The sequence below is a fragment of the Podarcis gaigeae genome, assembly GCF_964106915.1.
Source record: "Podarcis gaigeae genome assembly, chromosome: 13".
NCBI lineage: Eukaryota > Metazoa > Chordata > Lepidosauria > Squamata > Lacertidae > Podarcis > Podarcis gaigeae.
In genome coordinates, this window is record NC_139689.1 from 12466704 (window position 1) to 12490470 (window position 23767).

The following is a 23767-nucleotide window of genomic DNA, read 5'->3' on the forward strand; positions in this document are numbered from 1 at the left end:
AAACTGTAATCAATATATTCCCCATCTTTGCATCATTCGTTTTATTGCTTACTTCTACTAAACTTTTTATTCCTATTGTTCTGAATTTGTTGTTTTTAGGTGTGTGTGTGGTGGGGGGGAGATATGTTCTTGGTTCTTTCCTGTGAGGAGTTGTATCCATCCTTAAAGGGTTTATTGGTTTTATAGCTTCCCCCATTCTATTGAATAGGAACAATTGCAACATAGTCTTCTATTTGCATTACTTTTTCTAGGCTGGTTTTGACATATTACAAAGTGATATTTAAAACCTATGGCTTGGTTGTGTCACTTAGTCATTCATTCCCTTTGTTCTCCAACACAAAACTCTAAATACCAGGATGTTTGTAACGATTGCTTGGGAATGAACATTCAGTTGGCAGTTCCTTCTGCAACATTATTGGATAATCATTTTAAACCATGGTTAAATCAAACTATGCTTTAAATGTGAATGTACAGTGTGATAGTACATGCTACTGAAATGGTGAGTTCTAGAACAATTCCCATAGACACCTGGCTGTTTACTGCATAACCATGGGTAGGCAAACTAAGGCCCGGGGCTGGATCTGGCCCAATCGCCTTCTCAATCCAGCCCGTGGACAGTCCAGGAATCAACATGTTTTTTACATGAGTAGAATGTGTCCTTTTATTTAAAAGGCATCCCTGGGTTATTCGTGGGGCATAGGAGTTCATTCACCCCCCAAAAAAATATAGTCTGCCCCCCCACAAGGTCTGAGGGACAGGGGACTGGCCCCCTGCTGAAAAAGTTAGCTGACCCCGGTGTAAACTGAAATCTGGTCTGGATGGGACTGTGACTTTAGTCCTACTTTATTCCTGCTGCTGCCACAATGCTGGGAACTAAGTAATAGCCTGGCTTTGCTTTACTTCTGAACTTGGGTTGCTCCCAAATGAGCCATGAATGGCAGGGATTTCTCTTTGTTTCTCTTAAACCACCAAGCAGGTTCAGAAAGAAGCCACACCTGTCCAGATCATGATTTCACTCTCAGCAGCACAGCAATAGCTGGAGCAGGAAAGAAGCAAATAGCCCACCAGCAGCTGTGCATCCATAGTTTAGTTTAAGTATTATGTGTATCTTGCCGTACCTGGCAAGATAGCCTGTATCTGAGAGGGCAAATGTCATTCACTGGCTGGGGGAGGTACCAGCTGGGGATTCTCCAAGGGAACCTCCAGGGGAAGAAGGCTCAGAGCTAGGAGATTGGTGGTGGGGTGACAATGAGTGGTCAGAGGGAGAAGAGGAAGCAGACTGGGAGGAAGAGGTGTAGGAAACTGAAGTGGTAACAGGGTTTAGTGAGCATGAAGACACTGTGGCAGAGAGCAGTCCAGAATCAGGGGTACAAGTGGAAGCTGGAAAAGAGGGGGACCAAGAGACAGAGATCAGGTGGGCTGCTGACGAAGCCAGAGGGTTCCCCCCCTCCGGTGACCAGTTCCTCTCCCTCCTGGTCTCCCAGAACTGGAAGACGTATGAAGAGGGAGCAGCAACAAGAGACGAGACAAATGAACCTGAGATTGCTTGGGAAAGAAGGAAGGGGAAGAGGAGTCTTGGAGAGCGTTGGGAAGGCAGGGACCATCAGTCCTTGCAACTGCCTCATTTGGGCAAGGCCTACTAGGAAGAGTTGCTGTGAGCACTAGGCCTGAGCTGTTTTGTTTCTTTGAATAAAGAGTTAACTTCACTGACAACTTGTGAGTTATTGCAGAGCTGCTCCCGACTCCCACCTTGGCAGCGAGGAAGTCAGCATTTGCATTTCTGTGGGATGCCCTCACCAGGAAGATGTACCTAGTGTCATCCCTGCCAGTCTTTTCATTTACGTAGACCTTTGCAATCATTAATGCTGCCTCCTATTCTTGTGCTCATATTTTAGCGGGGTTAGTAGAGCTTGCGCTTATTAATATGTTGCTGGATGAGCATTTTATGTCTTTTGTACAGCTAATTTTCTATGGCTTTAAATTGCTTTTATGTGTTGCATTTTACCTTGTCAAGTCACTTTGAGACTTTTTATTGTATAAAGAGAATGATAAATGTAAATACTTCTAACGATGGTTATGAATATGTTGTTGCTGTTAAATATAATATTATCCCTAATTTAATATTGTGTTTTCAACACATGTATGAATCAAATGACATTCTAATGTAGCAATATCTATATAAATAATAAGCACCCTAATCTGAATGTCATGAATATTTTGCACCATGTAACCCTTATTGCAGTGTTCTACCTCAGACCTACCAGCACATCCTGGCATTGGCATTTGCTGTAAAACAGATAAATGAAAATGGACAGATCTTACCCAATGTCACCTTGGGCTTCCATGTCTATAATACCCAGTTCAGTGAAACATGGACCTATTTGGCATCAATGGAACTTCTCTCCAGGAGAGGCAGATTCATCCCCAACTACAAGTGTGATGCTGAGAACATTCCAGTCGCAGTTATTGGGGGACCAAACTCAAATGTCTGTCTCCACATGGCAACCATCCTCTGTATGTACAAGATGCCTCAAGTAAGGGCAAACTCTAGGGAAAGAATCCTTAAGATTCATGTGAGATTTTGAAGGGACATTGCAGGGTGCATATGGTGGTATGCATATTGTTCATGGGTAGGCAAACTAAGGGCCGGGGGCTGGATCCAGCCCAATCGCCTTCTAAATCCACGGACTGTCTGGGAATCAGCATGTTTTTACATGAATAGAATGTGCCCTTTTATTTAAAATGCATCTCTGGGTTATTTGTGGGGCATAGGAATTTATTCTCCCCCCCTCCAAAATATAGTCCAGCCCCACACAAGGTCTGAGGAACAGTGGACCAGCCCCCTGCTGAAAACGTTTGCTGGCCCCTGATATTGTCACTCCCAACCTTTAGTTGTGGGTAGGTTTACTCAACTCTATGAAAGAGGAACTCCTGTATTGTCTTCTCCTGAGGAGAGGAGCATTTTCTCACCATTATATAGCCTGTTGTGGTAATTAGGAGGTTGCCCCTCACCCAAGTCCTCCTTCTGCTTTTTAATAGCATCTCACCCTCTCACCATTGAGTAGAGTGGGATTAGCCACTTGCCAATTCAGGGGTGAACAGGAATTTTTGGTTGGCCTTTGAGTGCTCTTTTTCACCTACTTTGCACTGTTCTGACTTATGGCTGGCAGTGGATTTGGCCATTTGGTTTAGCTGGCTTTTAGTGTAGACAGGTAAGGGATTCAAATAATGGCCTTCACTGAGGCATGTTAGGTGAAGGATACCCCAATAATGATCCCCGATTGCCATCTGGTTTGAGGAGCTGCTTGGACTGGTGATATCTCGGGTTCTTAATCTTAAATGATTATTTTAGAACTATCTCTTTCCTCCTACCCCTCCCCTTTTTTTCCTTAGTTCATATATGGCTCTGCTCCAGTAATGAATGAGAAAACTCAAGCTTTTTTCTTCCACCGGATGTTCCCAAATGGGACACATCATTTCATGGGTATACTCCACTTACTGCTGCACTTCAGGTGGATGTGGATTGGAGTGGTTTCTCAGGATGAGGAGAATACAGAGAAATTTGTTGAAAAGGTGCTTCCCATTTTTTCCAGAAAAGGTATATGCTTTGACTTCATAGAAAGATTTCCCAAACTTAAATTTTCAAATGAATTTGAGGATGCAGTGAGGGAGGGCTTTGAATCATTCATTGTTGCGATGCGAAGCACTGCCAATGTTGTGGTTGTACATGGAGAAATTCAGGACATGATAACGTTGAGAATTATACCTCAGGCTGCAGAATTTGAAGAAATACCGATACAAGCTGCGGCGAAAGTTTGGGTAATGACAGCCCAGATGGAGTTCACATCGCTTCGCTTACAAAGAAATTGGAGCCTACAGTTCATCCATGGTGCTCTATCCTTCACTACTCATTCAAAGGAGGTGTTGGGATTCCACACTTTTCTTCAGAGGAAGAGTCCTTCAGAAAAGGAAGATGGCTTCATTGAGGACTTCTGGGAAGAGGCATTTAACTGTTCATTCCACAAGTTTGTGGTGGATGAGATGGAAAGGAAAGTCTGCACAGGGGCAGAGAGTCTGGAGACTCTTCCTACATCTGTTTTTCAAATGAGCATGACTGGCCACAGTTACAGCATTTACAATGCAGTCTATGCTATAGCTCACGCACTGCATGCTATGCAGTCATTCCAGTTTAAACAACAAACATGGGCCAGTAGGGAGAGGCAGACGTTTCTGAATCAACAGCCTAAGGTAATATCTGGAATGGTATTATAAATTAGAATGCATTATAACTATTTAGAAAATGCTCTGTCCTAGAGCTTTTTACCCCAAAAAATTTAAGTCAGGAACAGCCAGTGTTGTGCCTTCATGATGTTTTGTCCATGTGATGTTCAGTCCTAGTGAGCATGGTCAATGGATAGATATGATGGAGTTGTACTTCACATCAGCTTTAATTATAATAGTATTTTATATGTGTTATTGTTGCTGCTTCAAATACTACTGCTAATATATTTAATCAGCATTCAGCTTTTAAATGGGACCAAAGCCCTCAAGTGTGAAAGATATCATGTTGAATCCATTTGTGCATATTTATGAATTGCTTTGTTCCTCCCCTCAATCTAGCTACAACACTTTCTAAGAAGTGTCTCATTTAACAACAGTGCAGGTGAAAAGGTTACATTTGATCAAAATGGTGAAATCGTAGCTGGCTTCGATATTATGAACTGGATTGTATTCCCAAACCAGTCCTTTCAGAGAGTCAAAGTTGGAAAGATGGATGCCCATTCTCTGGGTCCTCCAGAAAATGTGTTCTCTATCCAAGAGGATATCATCATGTGGCCCCAGAGGTTTAACCAGGTAGGATCCAAGAATATTTAGGGTGTGTCCAATCATTTTCTCAGTGTTTAAAAGCTGGCACATTGTTGGACTACAGAAGTGACTCAGTCTGAAGGAATGTTCTACAATGTTATCACATGTGATCACAATGTTATCTGTGATCAGTGGCTGCATAAAAAATGACCTCTGTAAATGATATCATGATTCCACTATGGCATTGAAAAGTTTCTTAACTTCATATTCCTTAATTGTTGATTGAACTGTCAGCTACCAACTAATACAACTTAATTTTTCTGAATTGTAGTATATTGTCCTCTTTCATTTATGTACAGGCACTTCCCCATTCACTCTGTAATGACAATTGTCAACCTGGTTATAGGAAAGCCAAGAAGGAAGGGGAACCATTTTGCTGCTATGATTGCCTTCCATGTTCAGAAGGAAAGATCTCCAACCAGAAGGGTAATAAATGTCATGTACAATGCTTTCTGCCACCCTATGGCTGAAATGAAGACACGAGACACATATTTATATTGAAGCACAGTCATTAAAAACAATTTAACTTGTAACATATTTGATGATAGTTACTTTTTCTGTTAAGGTGAGAGTTGAGAAACAGTTTCTCCAGCTAAGGGAGATGTTCAGAAAACACAATACAGTGGTACCTCGGTTTTTAAATGTAATCCGTTCTGGAAGACCATTTGAGTTCTGAAACATTCGAAAATGAAAACTCAATATGGAAGCCTCAATATATAAAACTCAATACAGAAGCTGCATGGCATGTTCAACTTCCAATGCATATTCAAAAACTGAGGCATTTACTTCTGGGTTTATGGCATTTGAAAACTGAAATGTTAGGTTGTTTAGGTTGGGACTAATATCATCCCTGACAATGATACCTTCCAAACAGGATGGCATTAAAAGGGTCCAATTGTCTTTTTTAGATACTGACTTGCAGCTCCCATTCAGAAAATGTAACTGTACTGGGAAGTATTCAATAATAGTCCTACTCAGAGTACACCAGTTGAAGATATGACTACTTCAGGCTCATTACTTTTAACAGGTCTTCTCTGAGTAGGACTTAGCTGAACACAATGTGTTATATCTACCAGGGGTTTTATATGTACAGAGAACCATGTTTTACTTTTACAGATATGGATGACTGTTTTCAATGTCCAGAAGCTCAGTTTCCAAATCGCAACAAGGATGCATGCATTCCAAAACGTATAAGCTTCCTGTCTTATGAGGAACCTTTGGGGATCACTTTAGCTATATTTGCAGTATTTTTTTCTTTCATCACAGCTCTAGTGTTTGGGATCTTCCTTAAGCACCGGGACACACCCATTGTCAAAGCCAACAAGCGGGACCTCACCTACACTCTTCTCGTCTCCCTCCTGCTCTGCTTCCTTTGCACTTTGCTATTTATTGGTCGACCTGAGAAAATGATGTGTCTTCTTCAACAAACTGCTTTTGGCATCATTTTCTCAATGGCTGTTTCTTGTGTTTTGGCCAAAACCACCATTGTGGTTCTCGCTTTTATGGCAACAAAGCCAGGGTCGATCATGAGGAAATGGGTTGGGAAAAGACTGTCAGCCTTCATTGTTCTTTCCTGCTCGTTTATTCAAATTTGTGCTGTTTGGCTAGCAACCTCTCCCCCTTTCCCAGATTTTGATGTGTAGTCAATGACTGAAGAAATTGTACTACAATGCAATGAAAGGTCCAGTGTCATGTTCTACTGTGTCTTGGGGTTTATGTGTTTCCTGGCTGTTATTAGTTTCACTGTAGCTTTCCTATCTAGGAAGTTACCAGACAGTTTTAATGAAGCCAAATTCATCACCTTCAGCATGTTGGTTTTTTGCAGTGTGTGGTGGTCTTTTGTTCCTACCTACCTGAGTACTAAGGGCAAATATATGGTAGCTGTGGAGATCTTTTCCATTTTAGCCTCCAGTGCTGGTTTACTGGGATGCATCTTTTCCCCTAAATGCTATGTCATTTTGCTAAGGCCTGACTTGAACAATAGAGTTCAGCTTGCAAGAAGAAATTTTAAATAAAGAACTCACTAATGATCAAGTTTATAATTCTGGTCCAGGTTAATTTAGCTGCAAGTCTTATTGTTTGCAAGAGGACTTGCTGGTCTGTTTTCAAATTTTCTGCTATTAATTATCTTTTGGTACTGATGTATTTATTTGGAACAGCATGGTTTTTTTATTTGATTTTTTTAGGATGCTGTCACAAAATGACTGTCATAGGGGCATGCCCATTCCCAGATTGGTAGCTTTCTCAATTGCTCATTCACAAAACATCCCAAGCTGATTTCTCTGTATTCAGATAAACATGATTTCTTCAAAATCTTTAGTAATTGATTTGAAATCTATACAAAAAACATTGTAATGCAGCAATTACTCTCTTCTTCATTCTACATTCATTATACGGTAGCAATTTCTCTCATTTTTGAGTGGTAAATCTGTCGCGCAGTGGTGAATTAATCAACACAGAGTCTTCTTCATAAGCAGAATAAAAGTTTACTGAAGAAAATAAACTTGTTCAGAAACAACATGGTTAAAGAGCATACACAGAGTGCTCATAACAGCTTTCTTAGTCTTCACAGAGGCACAGATCTTAGTTACTGATTAACTATAGTCCTGGAGCTGCTCTTGTCTGCAACAACACAACATACTGGCTGAGACACACACACTCTACACCGAGGCCCACAGAGATGGCTGGTTACATTTATAGGGAACCCAAGATGAGTCACGAGTCACAGTGACACAACATTTTACTGCTAGCAGCTAGGCTTGAAAGATTTGTGTAGGCCTTGTGGGCCGCACTGCCTAGGCCTTGCCTGCTTCTGTTCTCAAGAACCTTTGTTTCATAACAAACTCAGCACTACTACATCCTGGCCTTTGTATTTGCTCTAAAAGAGATAAATGTGCCGAACTGTCCAGTATGATGGCTCAACCTTGAAGGGGTGCCATATAAAGAGTGAGGTGTAACAGGGCTGTGTTCTCATTCCAACTGTGTTTGGCATATTCTTCTCCCGATTGCTCTCACAGGCTAGTGTGTACATCAACTCAAGGAGTGCTTGGGTTCTAGTCAACCTGGCATGACTGCAGACCAAGGCAAAAGTGTGGTGGGTCCTTATCTGAGAGATGTTTTTTGAAGATAATGCAGCCTTGACTTCATACTCTGAGGAAGCTCTATGGACACACATCAACCATTTCATGCAAACCTGCATGGAGTTCAGTGTTACCAGCAGCCTGGTGAAGACCAGCATCCTGGGTCACCAGCACTCCATGCCTCAGCATTAGTGATCACACACTTGAGGTGGTAGACAATTTTGTATACCTGGGTTCCACTATAATCTTAACCACTCCATCAATATTGAGCTGCACAATTTATTGGGGAATTATTCCACTGCTAGGGACGCAGGTGGCGCTGTGGGTTAAAGCCTCAGCACCTAGGACTTGCCGATCGAAAGGTCGGCGGTTCAAATCCCTGCGGCGGGGTGCGCTCCCGCTGCTCGGTCCCAGCGCCTGCCAACCTAGCAGTTGAAAAGCACCTCTGGGTGCAAGTAGATAAATAGGGACCGCTTACCAGCGGGAAGGTAAATGGCGTTTCTGTGTGCGGCTCTGGCTCGCCAGAGCAGCGATGTCACGCTGGCCACGTGACCCGGAAGTGTCTCCGGACAGCGCTGGCCCCTGGCCTCTTAAGTGAGATGGGCGCACAACCCCAGAGTCTGTCAAGACTGGCCAGTACGGGCAGGGGTACCTTTACCTTTACCTATTCCACTGCTGAAAAACTAAGCACTGCTTTAGTTTGTACCTTTTGCAAAACATTATGCCACTTTGACAAATAAAGACCATCCCAACTGCCCATTCCTTTGTGTTCCATTTTCTCCATTATCTGGGACTTGCTATGGGTCATTGCAAGCCTTTTGTGTCTGTTGTTGACCTGCTGCAGATAAACATTGAAACTTTCTGAACATGTGTAATAAACATGTTTTCTTCTGCAATGTTCCACACAACCCCTAACTCTGAGCATGCAATTTTCTCCCCTGCAATTATTTCAAATTCACCATTGTTCGTTCAACCACTTCATCATGTCCCGAAGGATTCCTGGTAGCCAAAAGCACAACTATAAACCATGAATGAAGGACTAATTCAGAGCTGAGACTTGGTAAAATTGGGATTCCATGATTCTGGTCACTAAAGCTAAATCCTGATTTCAGATCATGAAATGATACAGTAAATGTGTGGTCATGCAAGTTGAGATGTGTTATACTCCAGGACAATTGAAGGACAATGTGTGAACAGTTGATAATTTCAAGAAGGAATGTTGGTGTGCAAAATGTTGACTTTAATGGTGCTGCAATCACTGCTGCTGCTTCAGACAGTGAGCAGCATTCCTACAGCCAAATGTGTGATTGGTAAACCTGCTCCTATTCTTCACAGGTATTATCAGTCAGGGGAGTTCACAATTGGTGTTATAATGTCTCAGATCTTCATCATTTACGACCTTATAACATTCAGAAGACATCCCTCTCAGGAGTTGATTGATGACTTTATGTAAGGAGCTGAGTATGTTAACCATACCATACTTCTGTCCGAGTATTTTTGGGTAGGGTATATATATATATATATATATATATATATATATATATGCAGGTTTTGGTGTCCTCGGGTGTCTTCCCGTGTAAAAGTTGGGGTGTCTAGGCGACGTTTCGACGAGGTCTCACTCGTCATCTTCAGGCTGGTGCTTTCGGCTTCTTGTTACTGGAACAGAGCGGGATCTCAATCTTGTTCCAGTAACAAGAAGCCGAAAGCACCAGCCTGAAGATGACGAGTGAGACCTCGTCGAAACGTCGCCTAGACACCCCAACTTTTACACGGGAAGACACCCGAGGACACCAAAACCTGCATTCCTGTACCCGTGAAAATCTACGAAAGCATATATATATATATATATATATATATATATATATATATATATATGGTGTGTGTGTGTTTTAAAAAATCTAAATGGTATATTGAAAATAGTATACGGTAATTATATATTTTTTAAAATTCAGCACATTATATATAAATAACTTATGGTGTCTATATAGGTTATTTTTAAAAAATAAAAATGCTTTCTAGCAAAAATCAGCAGCAGCAGCAACAACAACATCATATGCCACCGATCTGTCTGAGTTGCCCAGTCACTCTGGGTGGCTCACAACACAAAATAATAAAAACATGGCACAACATCACACACTAAAAACTTTATTGAGCAGGGCTGCCTTCAGAAGTCTGTTAGAAATCATGTAGCTGTTTTATCTTCTTGACATTTGCTGGTTGTAATGGCTGACTATGGATATTCAAATGCCTTCCCAAACAACAGGATACCTATGCATCCTTGTCTGCAGAATGAATTGACCATGAACTTTGTGCAACATCTAAAAACAAGAATTTCCTGTTTTTCTTTCTTTGAAAAATCAGCTTTATGTGCACCAAAACAGTCTTATATGGCACATGGAGGGAACCTATCTATGCTATTAACACAATTGAGTCAGTGAGTATGAGTTGTTTTGAACATTGAGCATGTGTGCCCATGTGCTATTGACTTCTAAACAAGCTATGTCATTGAGCTAATATTTCTAGAAGTCAAATGTCCAGCTCTGTGGGTCAAGGTTCCATCACAAAAACTGGAGGTACAATTTGCCTTAACGTAACATACTTAGGAAACACATCTTGAACCAAACTGCTGCATTCTAATATTTCACCTGATTCACATTACAGGATAGTGACACAAAACTACCAGCACATCTTAGCCTTAGTATTTGCAGTGAAGGAGATTAATGGAAACCCCCAAATCCTACCCAACATGACTCTGGGTTTTGATGTCTATAATAATCAGTTTAATACAAAATTCACATACGAGGCCTCATTGAAAGTTCTTTCCACACATGACAAATTCATCCTTAACTACAAATGTGATAACCAGAACAATCTGGTAATGCTTATTGGAGGTCCTAGTTCCAACATCATTGGACAGGCCACAACAATACTGGGCATCTACAAGATTCCACAGGTAAATTGTGTTTATGGAAACTATTTTTAAGATGCAGGTTTTGAGTTGGGAAGTGGAATGTGATATGACTGAAATTAAGAAAACCACTATGCATGCTGCTTAAAGGTCAAATTCTGAGTGAGACATCTCAATTTGAGTGTGATTTCTTTCACACATGCATATGAAATGAGAGACCCTATCTGAACAGCATGATGAACAATCTTCATTTTGCTGGACACCAAAATGACAATATACAAAATGCAGCAAAATACAATTGTAGTTTACTCAGTGCAGACCCACTGTAGTTAATGGATATGACTAATGTAGATCCATTTCTCATAGTGGCTCTGCTTTAACCTAAATGTTAGGATTAGGGGTTCCTTCTGCAGAATCACCCCAACATAAATAGTCAAGTAGCCAATTTACCCAATATCTCCCCACCTTCTTCCCTTTAGGCTTGCCAGTGTCAACCTCCTGAACTTTCTCCTTGCCGTGCTTAACAGACTCCCTATAGAGCAGGGAGAAGGCATCGACATACACCCCTTTCCAAATTCTCTCTTTAGTGGCCTGTAGAAGGTGAAAACCCAGACGTTTCTGCAAAAGAAAGTGCCTCTCTCCTAAATAACCCATGGGGGTTAGAAGGAGTGCAGATGGTCCTGCATCAATGACCCTAAGGTGGTGGGCAGGGCAGCCAGGAAGGGCCTGATAGCTGAGGCTTGATCTGATTCAGTGCAAGGCAGCTTTCAGTATTCCTAACTACAACTTTACTTCATACCCACTGCTGTTTTGCTTTATTCTTTTTAGATCGCATATGCTCCTGCTCCAGATACAAATAGCAAGCCCCAAGATGCTTTCTTCCACTGGATGTTCCCAAATGGAGCCCAGCAGCATAGGGGGATCCTCAAGTTGTTGCTGCACTTCAGATGGACCTGGATTGGAGTGCTTTACCTCAATGTGCACAGTTCAAAGATTTTTGTACAGAATCTGCTTTCCATATTTTCCCACAATGGGGTTTGCTTGGACTTCGTCAAAACCATACCAGATATAGGATTTTCTAATCAACTCCATGAAATGGCAGAGGAGGCATGTGGGATTATAAATATCACCATGGAAAGCACAGCCAATGCAGTGATCTTTCATGGTGACTATCAGGCCATAATGAACTTAAGAATTTTGCTTGAGCTCTCGAAGTTCGAAGGTCAATCAGTGAGAACAAAGGTCTGGATTATGACAGCAGATGTGGATTTCACATCAATTCCCGTTCAAAGAAGCTGGGACATTCATTTCATCCATGGATCTGTATCCCTTGCAATCTCCTCAAAGGAGGTGGCAGGATTCCAAGAATTTCTGCAAATGAGGAACCCAACACTGGAAAAAGAGGATGGCTTCCTGAGGGACTTCTGGCAAAAGGTATTTGATTGCTCACTCCCCACCTCTGGTGAAGATGAGAGGGATGGAAATATCTGCACTGGGGAAGAGAAACTGGAGTCTCTTCCTGGATCTGTTTTTGAAATGAGCATGACTGCCCACAGTTACAGCGTCTACAATGCCATCTATGCTGTGGCACATGCTTTGCATGCCATGTATTCTTCCATATCAAAGCATAGGACAGTGATGAATGGAGATAGATGGAAGGACCAGAATAAGAAGCCACAACAGGTAATCCAACTCACTGAGTTCTAGCAACTTGAGATTCCAATTTCTATGGCATTTCCCTCATCAGACAAAACAGGGATGTGCAACCCATTTTGTCACATAGATCTCAGACACAAACAATTAGCATCCAAAGATGCCAGTTTATTTCTTTCTTTTTTCCAGCTTCCTCACTTTCTGAGAAGCACCCCGTTTAACAACAGTGCTGGAGATGAGGTTTCCTTTGACCATAATGGGGAATTAGTAGCTGGATTTGATATTATCAACTGGGTGACATTCACAAACCAGTCCTTCCTTAGAGCAAAGGTTGGGAGGATAGATCCTCAGGCGCACTCAGAGAATCTGTTCACCATTTCTGAAGATGCCATCATATGGCCCAGCAGGTTCAATCAGGTAGGTCCCATTTGCATTTAAACATATATTTAATTCCCTTCCCAACATCATGAGTGGTTCAGTCTTTAGAAAGTGAAATTTGTTGGCCCTGCCTGCTTTGGTCAAATTTGGGATCCTTTGGGAGGTAATGTATGATGTTTAGAATGAATGGACAAATGAACCTCAAATTCCAGTTCAAGATTTGATTTCACATTTGAGGCATCTATCTTCACAATAATACCATGTGCAATTGTTAAGCTTAGCAACCACCAAACCAAAAGGCCAATGAGAAAACAAAAGTTAAAATAGCCTTCATCATCTGCTGTGATCCAGATGGCTTGGTCTACAACTCCTGTCAGTCCCAGGCAACCAGATTGCACTGGTGCTCTGAGTGAGTTGCAGTCCAAAACGTCTAGTGGGCAACAGGTTGGCAAATGCAATTATAATAAAGGAAACCAATTACAAATGGGTAGAAACATTGATATGGCCCAATGTTGAGGTGCTGAAATAAAAGAGGGGGGAACTAGATTTATTCTCATATTTTCACATTTTTGATAAACATTATATTCTTTCATTTGTTGACAGGCACACCCTCTTTCAGTGTGTAATGACAATTGCCTTCCTGGTTATCACAAGACAAAGAAGGAAGGGAAACCATTTTGCTGTTATGATTGTCATCCCTGTCCAGAGGGGAAGGTTGCAAACCAGAAGGGTAAGAAATGCTGTGTAAACATTATATCCGGAATTTACCGTATTTTTTGCACCATAACACTTACTTTTTTCCTCCTAAAAAGTAAGGGGAAATGTCTGTGTGTGTTATGGAGGGAATGCCTACGGGTGGCATGCCTACGGATTTTCCTCCTCTAAAAACTACATGCGTGTTATGGTCGGGTGCATGTTATAGAGTGAAAAACTTGCTTAGACAAGTTACCATAACATTTCAAGTTATTCATGCTTCTGGTGATGACTGAATAAATGCCACATATTGTTAAAAAGGATGCGTGCCATTATGGGTAGTATGAGTAGGTACCATTGCTGAGAGCAAGGACCATTTGCCTTTTGAGAAATCTGATGGCTCGCGGGCCAGTGGGGGGCATGGCTAGAAGTAATTGTGGGGTGGAACAAGTGTATGAAGAAAAGTTATTGTAGCACATCCAGACAAAATAGGGCATGACAACTCTGACTATGTGAAAGCTACTGCTGACACAGGAATGGAGTTATTAGTGCTCTGAATCTATTATGATCACATGAAAATATAACTGCATGAAAATAATGGAGCATTATATTTCAGCTTTTGGTTCAAACTATGTACAGTTGAGCACTGATTACTGAGATTATCTATCTATCATCTATCTATCTATCTATCATCTATCTATCTATCTATCTATCTATCTATCTATCTATCTATCTATCTATCATCATCTACCTCTCTCTCTCTCTCTCTATCTATCTATCTATCATCTATCTATCTATCATCTATCTATCTGGAATTTCATATGTATTTCTTCCAGATATGGATAGCTGCTTCCTGTGTCCAGAAGGCCAATATCCAAATATTAACAGGGATTTCTGCCTCCCAAATACGATAACCTTCTTGTCTTATGAAGAACCTTTGGGAATAGGTTTGGCCATTGCTGCTCTCTCCCTTTCTTTCATTACAGCTCTGGTGCTGGGAACCTTTATGAAACACCATGGGACGCCCATTGTCAAAGCCAATAACCGGAGCCTTTCCTACACTCTCCTCGTCTCCCTCCTGCTTTCTTTCCTTTGTGCTTTTTTATTCATTGGTCGACCCAATGCAATGACGTGCCTCCTTCGACAAACCGCTTTTGGTATCATCTTCTCAGTGGCTGTTTCTTGCATGCTGGCCAAAACCATCACCGTGATTCTAGCTTTCATGGCCACCAAGCCAGGATCCAAAATGAGGAAATGGATGGGGTGGAAAGTGGCTGCCTCTATTGTTCTTTCGTGCTTCCTTATTCAAGTCACTCTTTGCACTGGTTGGCTGGCAACCTCTCCACCATTCCCAGAATTGGACATGCATTCAGCTATCAGTGAGACCATTGTACAATGTAATGAAGGGTCAGATGTAATGTTTTATTGTGTATTGGGCTTCATGGGTTTCTTGGCTACTGCCAGTTTCACTGTGGCTTTCCTAGCCAGGAAGTTACCAGACACTTTCCAGGAAACTAAGTCAATCACCTTCAGCATGTTATTGTTTTGCAGTGTTTGGCTATCCTTCTTCCCTACCCACCTGAGCACCAAAGGCAAATACATGGTGGCTGTTGAGATCTTCTCCATCTTGGCTTCCAGTGCAGGATTATTAGGTTGTATCTTTTTCCCTAAATGCTACATCATTTTGCTGAGACCTGATTTGAACAAAAAGGCACATCTAATAAAGAGAATGATTTGACCATCTTTTGCTTTGGCCTGTGCTTGAGCTTACTTTCCATTATTCTTGTTTGAGTTTCTCTTTCTGCAGGGGTGGTAATAAGTATTAGGAATTCTGTAGCCGATCTCCTCAGCACATTTTAGGGGTTCATTGGAGAGAAGAAAATGGTCAATTGTTATATTTTCATGATGATAATAATGACAATGGTTATTATATTTAGGGTGATGATGATGATGATTGTGTTGATTTGGAGCTGTCTGCAACTATCTCAGACAAAGCAAGAATCCCACCAAACTGGCATAATTTGGTTTCTGTTTCAGGCTGTGGCTGAATCCTGTGCACAGCCCTGTCAGTCTGCACCTTGGGTAAAACATTATGCCATTTCAACATTCCAATCTGCCACATCTTTTCTGGTATTTTACCTTGCATCTTTGTTTTCTGGCATTGTTTATGGGTCATTGCAAGCCTTTGAGTCTCTTGCTATTCCACTGCAGTGAATCAGTGAAACTTTCTATGGACACACAGTAAACATATTTTGTTCTGCTTTGCTCCATACGGTATCTAACTCTGAGCATGCAGTTATCTCCCCTGTAATTATTCCAAATTAACCATTATTGATTTGACTTCATCCTCATGTCCCAAAGGAGTTATGAAGCAAGATAGAAGAATGTCATTAACACACCCTGGTGTATACTTCATCCCAACTTCAAACTATAGCATAAAACACTGATTTTGTGGTTGTTAGTGAGGACTATGCTCAGGGGCACTCAAAGGACAATGTGTGAACAGGTGAAGAATTGCCATTGTACAAGATGCTGACATTTGTGGTGTTGGGATTACTGTTCCTCCCTCAAACAGTAAGCAGGATATCTGCTGTTAAATGTGCAACGAGTGAGCCTATTCCTATTCTTCACAAGTATTTTCAATCAGGGGAGCTCACTATTGCTGGCATAATTTCTCAGATCTACATCCTTTATGATCCAATCACATTTGAAAGACATCCCTATCAGGAGCTGATTGATGATTTCATGTAAGGAACCAAGTCTGTTAGCCTTCCCATGCCTTTTTCCAAGTAATATTTTGGACTAGTGTGGTTTGGCATTTACTGCAGTAGAGTGGAGGTTTACTTAAACAAATTCATTTATGCGTTGGAGCTTTAAACTACTTAATGAAAAGTTTTGTAATACTGTACATAATAAAAATCAGCATAACTAAATAATATTATGAGGGCCATATGCAAGAGCTGTGGTGACCTTGCTATCTCTGAATAAGCAGAAATAATATGTTTCGTAAGCATATAAAAAAGTGCAATGAAGATGTCTGCCTAATATTAAAAGGCAGCACATTCTAAAGCACAGTTGCTATAACATGGAAGATAAACTCCTACTCAGAAACGCAGAACAAATATTATATGACATTTGCAAATTTGCAGGTTCCTACCAATGCATCCTTCTTTGTTCAAAAAGGTTTCCAAACTCTGCTTGTGCTACATGCCATTGCAATAATAATAATAATAATAATAATAATAATAATAATAATAATAATAATGTAGTTGAGGTAGATGTAGCACCATTATCAAAGAAAGTCAGTACACCTAGCACCCCACACATATAGAAGTATATATCTTCCTGATATTGACACATAATCTTGTGTGAGCAGAACGAGAATATCTACCGCCAAACCCTGTGTGCTCATTAATGAAACTGACCCACTTCACAGAGAAAGTGCCATGTCAGTATGTCAGTTGTGAACACATCCCTGTTTGTCATTCAACCCAAAACCAGCTGCATCTGCTTTCTATCTAATAAGTAAGAACCATATCTATGCAAGTACCCCTCTGAGTTAGTGAGTAGTAATTGTATTGAAAATATGGGTCAACATGCTTCCAAACTAGTGGCTCTGGGCCAATGTTATTTCCATTGAGCTGAAGCCTACAATCTTTCTTAATACAATTATGCTTAGCAAGCATGTGTTGAATAGAAATGCAGCTACTATTTCCCCCCTGAAATTGCAGCACTCTTGCATTTCATGTGATCTTTGTTTCAGGCTACTGTCACAGAACTACCAGCACGTTTTGGCCTTGGTATTTGCAGTGAAGGAGATCAACGACAACCCCCAAATCTTACCCAACATCACTCTTGGCTTTGACATCTATAATCATTACTTTAATCCACAATTCACAAGTCAGGCAGCATTAAAAGTTCTCTCCACACATGACAAATTCATCCCTAACTACAAATGTGATGTCGAGAACAATCTGGTAACTGTCATTGGGGGACCCAATTCCAACATCATTGGACATATTGCAACCATACTGGGCATCTACAAGTTTCCACAAGTAAGGCATGTACATGGGGATCATTTTAAGAGGAAGGTTTTGAATTTGGAAGTGGAAAACGATGTGACTGAAATTAAGAAAGACACTATGCATGCTGCTTAGACATCAAATTCTGAGTGAGGAATCTCAATTTGGCAATTTGATTTCTTTCTCATATGTATAGTCTCTGATACAAAATGGGAAATCATCTCAGATTTGGCTGGATTCTAAAAACTTTCAACAGTAACATAGTAGAACAATATGATAGATTGTGATTCCACAAAATGCAAAGGATGAATGCAATTCAAGTTTACACAGAGTAGATTCGTCATAATTAATGAAAGTCACTAATGCAGATTTATTTATTTCTATGGAACTGCCCTGAGTAAAAACATAACTGCATACAACTCTAGTTACTTATTTACAAATGAATTGTCAGAACAACAGGCTTGGAGTGAGAATGGCGGAAGAGAGAAATAAATTCTACCTGACAGAAACTGCTGGGAGCCAGACTGATAGCTTTTGGATCTGTGTGCAGTTGCCCCACCTAATAAGTCACAGGACTGCAGTTTACGGGATCTACTTTGTCAGTGACTTCTCTCAGTCTGTGGAATGAATCTGTCCACCATGACTGCCTAGTGAACCAGTCTGTGGCCACTAGTGCTTTGAGCAAAAAGAGTATTGATCAGCTTCACTGTGTTCCTGTACCTCTCACAGTCATGAGTTACATTCGTTTCAGGGATAGATTGAGATAATTAGAGAAAGGAAGGTTTGCATACTCTATTTGTCCATTAAATAGATCCCATACACAATCTTGGTCTCCTTTTAAGTCACCCACACTCTTCCAGCAGCACATCAGTCTCCCAACAGAGGCAGTGAGTTTTTCAGAGCATCAAAGGTCAATACTCTTATTGCTAGAGTGAATTTTTATAGCTAAGATTTACGCCTTGGCTATAACCAAGCAACATGTAATCATCTTAGTCGGTGAGCTGCCAACAAAAGACGCTCAGTCTGCCATGATATCCTCTCCAGAACTATGACTTGCCCTCCAGTTGTGGCTTCCTTCCTCCACTTTGATCCCCAAGGATAACTCTTGGTTCTTTTTTTCCTGCCCTGACTCAATCTTATTGACTCCAACCTGCCATGTCTCTAGCCTTTCCTCCTGTATCTCTATTTCGTTCTCTATTCATACAACCAGCCTCAATGCTTCATGATGGCTTATGAAACCTTGCTGAGGAATACTTCAGTCAGTAGAGCAGGAAACTCTTGATATCGGGGTTGTGGGTTTGATCCCCACGTTGGACAACATATTCCTGCATTACAGGGGGTTGGACTAGATGCTCCTCATTGTCCCTTCCAACTATAAAATTCTAGGGTTCTTTGATTCTATGAATGTATGCTGAAGAGAGAAAAAAATCTTTGGGAACTGACCTGATGCTTTCAAGATAGTACAGTGGTACCTCGGGTTAAGAACTTTATTCATTCTGGAGGTCCGTTCGTAACCTGAAACTGTTATTAACCTGAGGTACCACTTTAGCTAATGGGGCCTCCCGCTGCTGCCACGCCGCCGCACGATTTCTGTTCTCATCCTGAAGCAAAGTTCTTAACCCGAGGTACTATTTCTGGGTTAGCGGAGTCTGTAACCTGAAGCGTCTGTAACCTGAAGATATGTAACCTGAAGCGTCTGTAACACGAGATAGCACTGTACCAGATTTTGATAATACACATACACAGAAGGGCTGTGGCTCAGTCACAGAGCATTTGTCCTGCATATGGAAGTCCCCAGGTTCAATCCCCCAGCTTCTCCCTGTAGGGCAGCGAGAGACCTTTGCCCATAGCCCTACACATCTGCTGCCGCTCATTGTAGATAAAGCTAAGTGAAATGGACCAATGGTATGATTCAACAGAAGGCAGCTTCCTATGTTCCTAAATAACACCACTTCCTACCTGCTCCTTTTTTTATTTCTTTTCTTTAGCTAATATATGCCTCTGCTTCAGAGACAAATAACAATGCTGAAGATGCTTTCTTCCACTGGATGTTCCCAAATGGAGCCCATCAATACAGGGGGATCCTCCAGTTATTGTTGCATTTCAGGTGGACATGGATTGGGGTGCTTTACCTCGATGTGGACAGTTCTAAGATATTTGTACAGAAGGTGCTTTCCATGTTTGCCGATAATGGTATTTGCTTTGACTTCATCAAAACCATACCAGATATAGGATTTTCTAATCAACTCCATGAAATGGCAGAGAAGGCATGTGAGATTATAAATATTACCATGGAAAGCACAGTCAATACCGTGATCTTCCATGGTGACTTTCAGGCAATGTTAAACTTAAGAATCCTGCTCAGGTTCTCACAATTTGGGGATATACCAGTGAAGATGAAGGTCTGGATTATGGCAGCAGATGTGGATTTCACATCAATTCCCGTTCAAAGAAGCTGGGACATTCATTTCATCCATGGATCTGTAACCCTTGCAGTCTCCTCAAAGGAGGTGGCAGGATTCCAGGAATTTCTGCAAATGAGGAATCCAATACTGGAAAAAGAGGATGGTTTCCTGTGGGACTTCTGGCAAAAGGTATTTGATTGCTCGCTCCCCAGCTCTGGTGAAGACGAGAGGGATGGAAATAAGTGCACTGGGGAAGAGAAACTGGAGTCTCTTCCTGGATCTGTTTTTGAAATGAGCATGACTGCCCACAGCTACAGCATCTACAATGCCATCTATGCTGTGGCACATGCTTTGCATGCCATGTATTCTTCCATATCAAAGTGCAGGGCAGTGTTGAATGGAGACAGATGGAAGGACCAGAATAAGAAGTCATGGCAGGTAATCCTATTCAGTGTGATCCAATAACCTGAGATTTCAACTTGCATTATATTTCCCTACTCGGAACAGGGACATGCAAACATATCTCAAATGGCAACAATTTGCATCTAAATATGTATGTTTGCATCTCTTACTTTTCTTTTCAGCTCCCCCACTTTCTGAGAAGCACCCCATTTAACAACAGTGCTGGAGATGAGGTTTCCTTTGACCTTAGTGGGGAATTAGTAGCTGGATTTGATATTATCAACTGGGTGACATTCACAAACCAGTCCTTCCTTAGAGCAAAAGTTGGGAGGATAGATCCTCAGGCGCACTCAGAGAATCTGTTCACCATTTCTGAAGATGCCATCATATGGCCCAGCAGGTTCAATCAGGTAGGACATGTGTACTTAAACACATGATTAAATACCTGTGCAATATTCAAAAAATATTTCTGTCTTCAGACACGAAAATAGGTCTGTTTTGTGTATAGCGCTTCCTGCTTTCTATCACATGGGCTCATTTGGAAGGAAGGGGGAAATATTGATTAAAATAATAATTAAGCAAATCAACCCTAATTTCCATCTACAAGATCTGAAGAAGTGTGCATGCACACGAAAGCTCATACCTAGAACTAACTTAGTTGGTCTTTAAGGTGCTACTGGAAGGAATTTTTTGTTTTGACTATGGCCAACATGGCTACCTATCTGTAAATGGAACTATGGAAGGTTCCATCTACAAGTTCAATTTGGTACATAAGGCACCTGTTTTTTTCAGGAACACCATGTAAACAGGTACATATTTAGCAACCACCAGTGTCAAAGGACAAATCTGAAAACAAAATTGTACAGCAGCCTTCACCAATTGATGCTTTCTCATGATGGAGGCTACAAGGTTGGTGAAGGTTGCTGCAAAGCCTAATATTATAATGCTGAGTAAGAAGAAAACATAACCAATTAAAGATGAGTCAAAAGATTGAGGGAAATGGTTCATTTTTCATGTTCTGAAATAAATTTTAAAAATCAGTATCCTCAGTTTCATATATTTTGCCTTTGATAAACGTCATCTTAATTTATTGGCAGACACACCCTCTTTCAGTGTGTAATGACAATTGCCTTCCTGGTTATCACAAGACAAAAAAGGAAGGGAAACCATTTTGCTGTTATGATTGCCATCCCTGTCCAGAGGGGAAGATTGCAAACCAGAAGGGTAAGAAATGCCTTTATATCCATCATTTATACTTCAAGGTGTATGGGCATTCTTGGCTCAGCACCAGCAGTTCCATACTATGTACAACTTAGCCTTTATTTAGGTAAAGGTAAAGGTACCCCTGCCCGTACGGGCCAGTCTTGACAGACTCTGGGGTTGTGCGCCCATCTCACTTAAGAGGCCAGGGGCCAGCGCTGTCCGGAGACACTTCCGGGTCACGTGGCCAGCGTGACATCGCTGCTCTGGCGAGCCAGAGCCGCACACGGAAACGCCGTTTACCTTCCCGCTGGTAAGCGGTCCCTATTTATCTACTTGCACCCAGAGGTGCTTTCGAACTGCTAGGTTGGCAGGCGCTGGGACCGAGCAGCGGGAGCGCACCCCGCTGCAGGGATTCAAACCGCCGACCTTTCGATCGGCAAGTCCTAGGCGCTGAGGCTTTAACCCACAGCGCCACCTGCGTCCCTAGCCTTTATTTACTCAGATGTTATATACAGGATGTGTGGGTGTGGGTGAGTGTACAGATAAGTACGTATTTATTCAGGAATTTCACATTAATTTCTTCCAGATATGGATAGCTGCTTTCAGTGTCCAGAGAGCCATTATCCAAATATTAACAGGGATTTCTGCCTCCACAAAGCTATAACCTTCTTGTCTTATGAAGATTCTTTGGGAATAGGTTTGGCCATTGCTGCTCTCTCCCTTTCTTTCATTACAGCTCTGGTGCTGGGAACCTTTATGAAACACCACAACACGCCCATTGTCAAAGCCAATAACCGGAGCCTTTCTTACACTCTCCTCGTCTTCCTCCTGCTTTCTTTCCTTTGTGCTTTTTTATTTGTTGGTCGACCCAATGCAGTGACGTGCCTCCTTCGACAAACCACTTTTGGTATCATCTTCTCAGTGGCTGTTTCTTGCATGCTGGCCAAAACCATCACCGTGATTCTAGCTTTCATGGCCACCAAGCCAGGATCCAGAATGAGGAAATGGATGGGGTGGAAAGTGGCTGCCTCTATTATTCTTTCATGCTCCCTTATTCAAGTCACTCTTTGCACTATCTGGCTGGCAACCTCTCCACCATTTCCAGAATTGGACATGCATTCAGCTATCAGTGAGACCATTGTACAATGTAATGAAGGGTCAGATGTAATGTTTTATTGTGTATTGGGCTTCATGGGTTTCTTGGCTACTGTCAGTTTCACTGTGGCTTTCCTAGCCAGGAAGTTACCAGACACTTTCCAGGAAACTAAATCAATCACCTTCAGCATGTTATTGTTTTGCAGTGTTTGGTTATCCTTCTTCCCTACCCACCTGAGCACCAAAGGCAAATACATGGTGGCTGTTGAGATCTTCTCCATCTTGGCTTCCAGTGCAGGATTACTGGGTTGTGTCTTTTTCCCCAAATGCTACATTATTTTGCTGAGGCCTGATTTGAACAAAAAGGCACATCTAATAAAAAGAATATGTTAAAATAACAACAACCTGTTGTCTTCTGTGATTGAAAGCTACAATATGTTATTTAAGCTTTTATAAGATTTCTCATACTGTAGCACTGTGCTACAGTGCTTAATTACTGGGTATATGTATATTTCTTTGGGAATGTGTGTGAGATTTGTCTCTTTCTAGTCAAACATGTCTAGGATCAAAGAAGATGCTCACTATTATAAATGTCTATGCTAGACATGAATATCTGCTTCCAATTCTAAACCACCCTGAAGCCATTCCACTGAAGGATGTTAAAGATTAATTTGAAATAAGTCAATAAACTAAAGTGAACCCTGAACTGTTATTCATTTTAAATAATTTTATTATTTATTTACAGATAGGTAGCCGTGTTGGTCTGCCATAGTCAAAACAAAAAAATTCCTTCCAGTAGCACCTTAAAGACCAACTAAGTTAGTTCTAGGTATGAGCTTTCGTGTGCATGCACACTTGTATCTGAAGAAGTGTGCATGCACACGAAAGCTCATACCTAGAACTAACTTTGTTGGTCTTTAAGGTGCTACTGGAAGGAATTTTTTTGTTTTTATTATTTATTTATTAGAATTATGTATATACCGCTTTTCATCATAAAATCTCAGGGTGATTCACAGTAGTAAACCACCTTTCCTTTCACAATAGTAAATATTAACACTGGAA

General features: G+C 41.3%; 1 pseudogene across 1 annotated transcript; it reads left to right on the forward strand.

The window, feature by feature from the left end:
- Positions 1-485: 485 nt before the first annotated feature.
- Positions 486-6881, forward strand: LOC310830397 (vomeronasal type-2 receptor 26-like; annotated as a pseudogene). The gene is made up of 6 exons: positions 486-499; positions 2243-2534; positions 3394-4248; positions 4621-4854; positions 5166-5292; positions 5983-6881. The product of its transcript is annotated as a vomeronasal type-2 receptor 26-like (transcript).
- The last annotated feature ends 16886 nt before the right edge of the window (positions 6882-23767 follow it).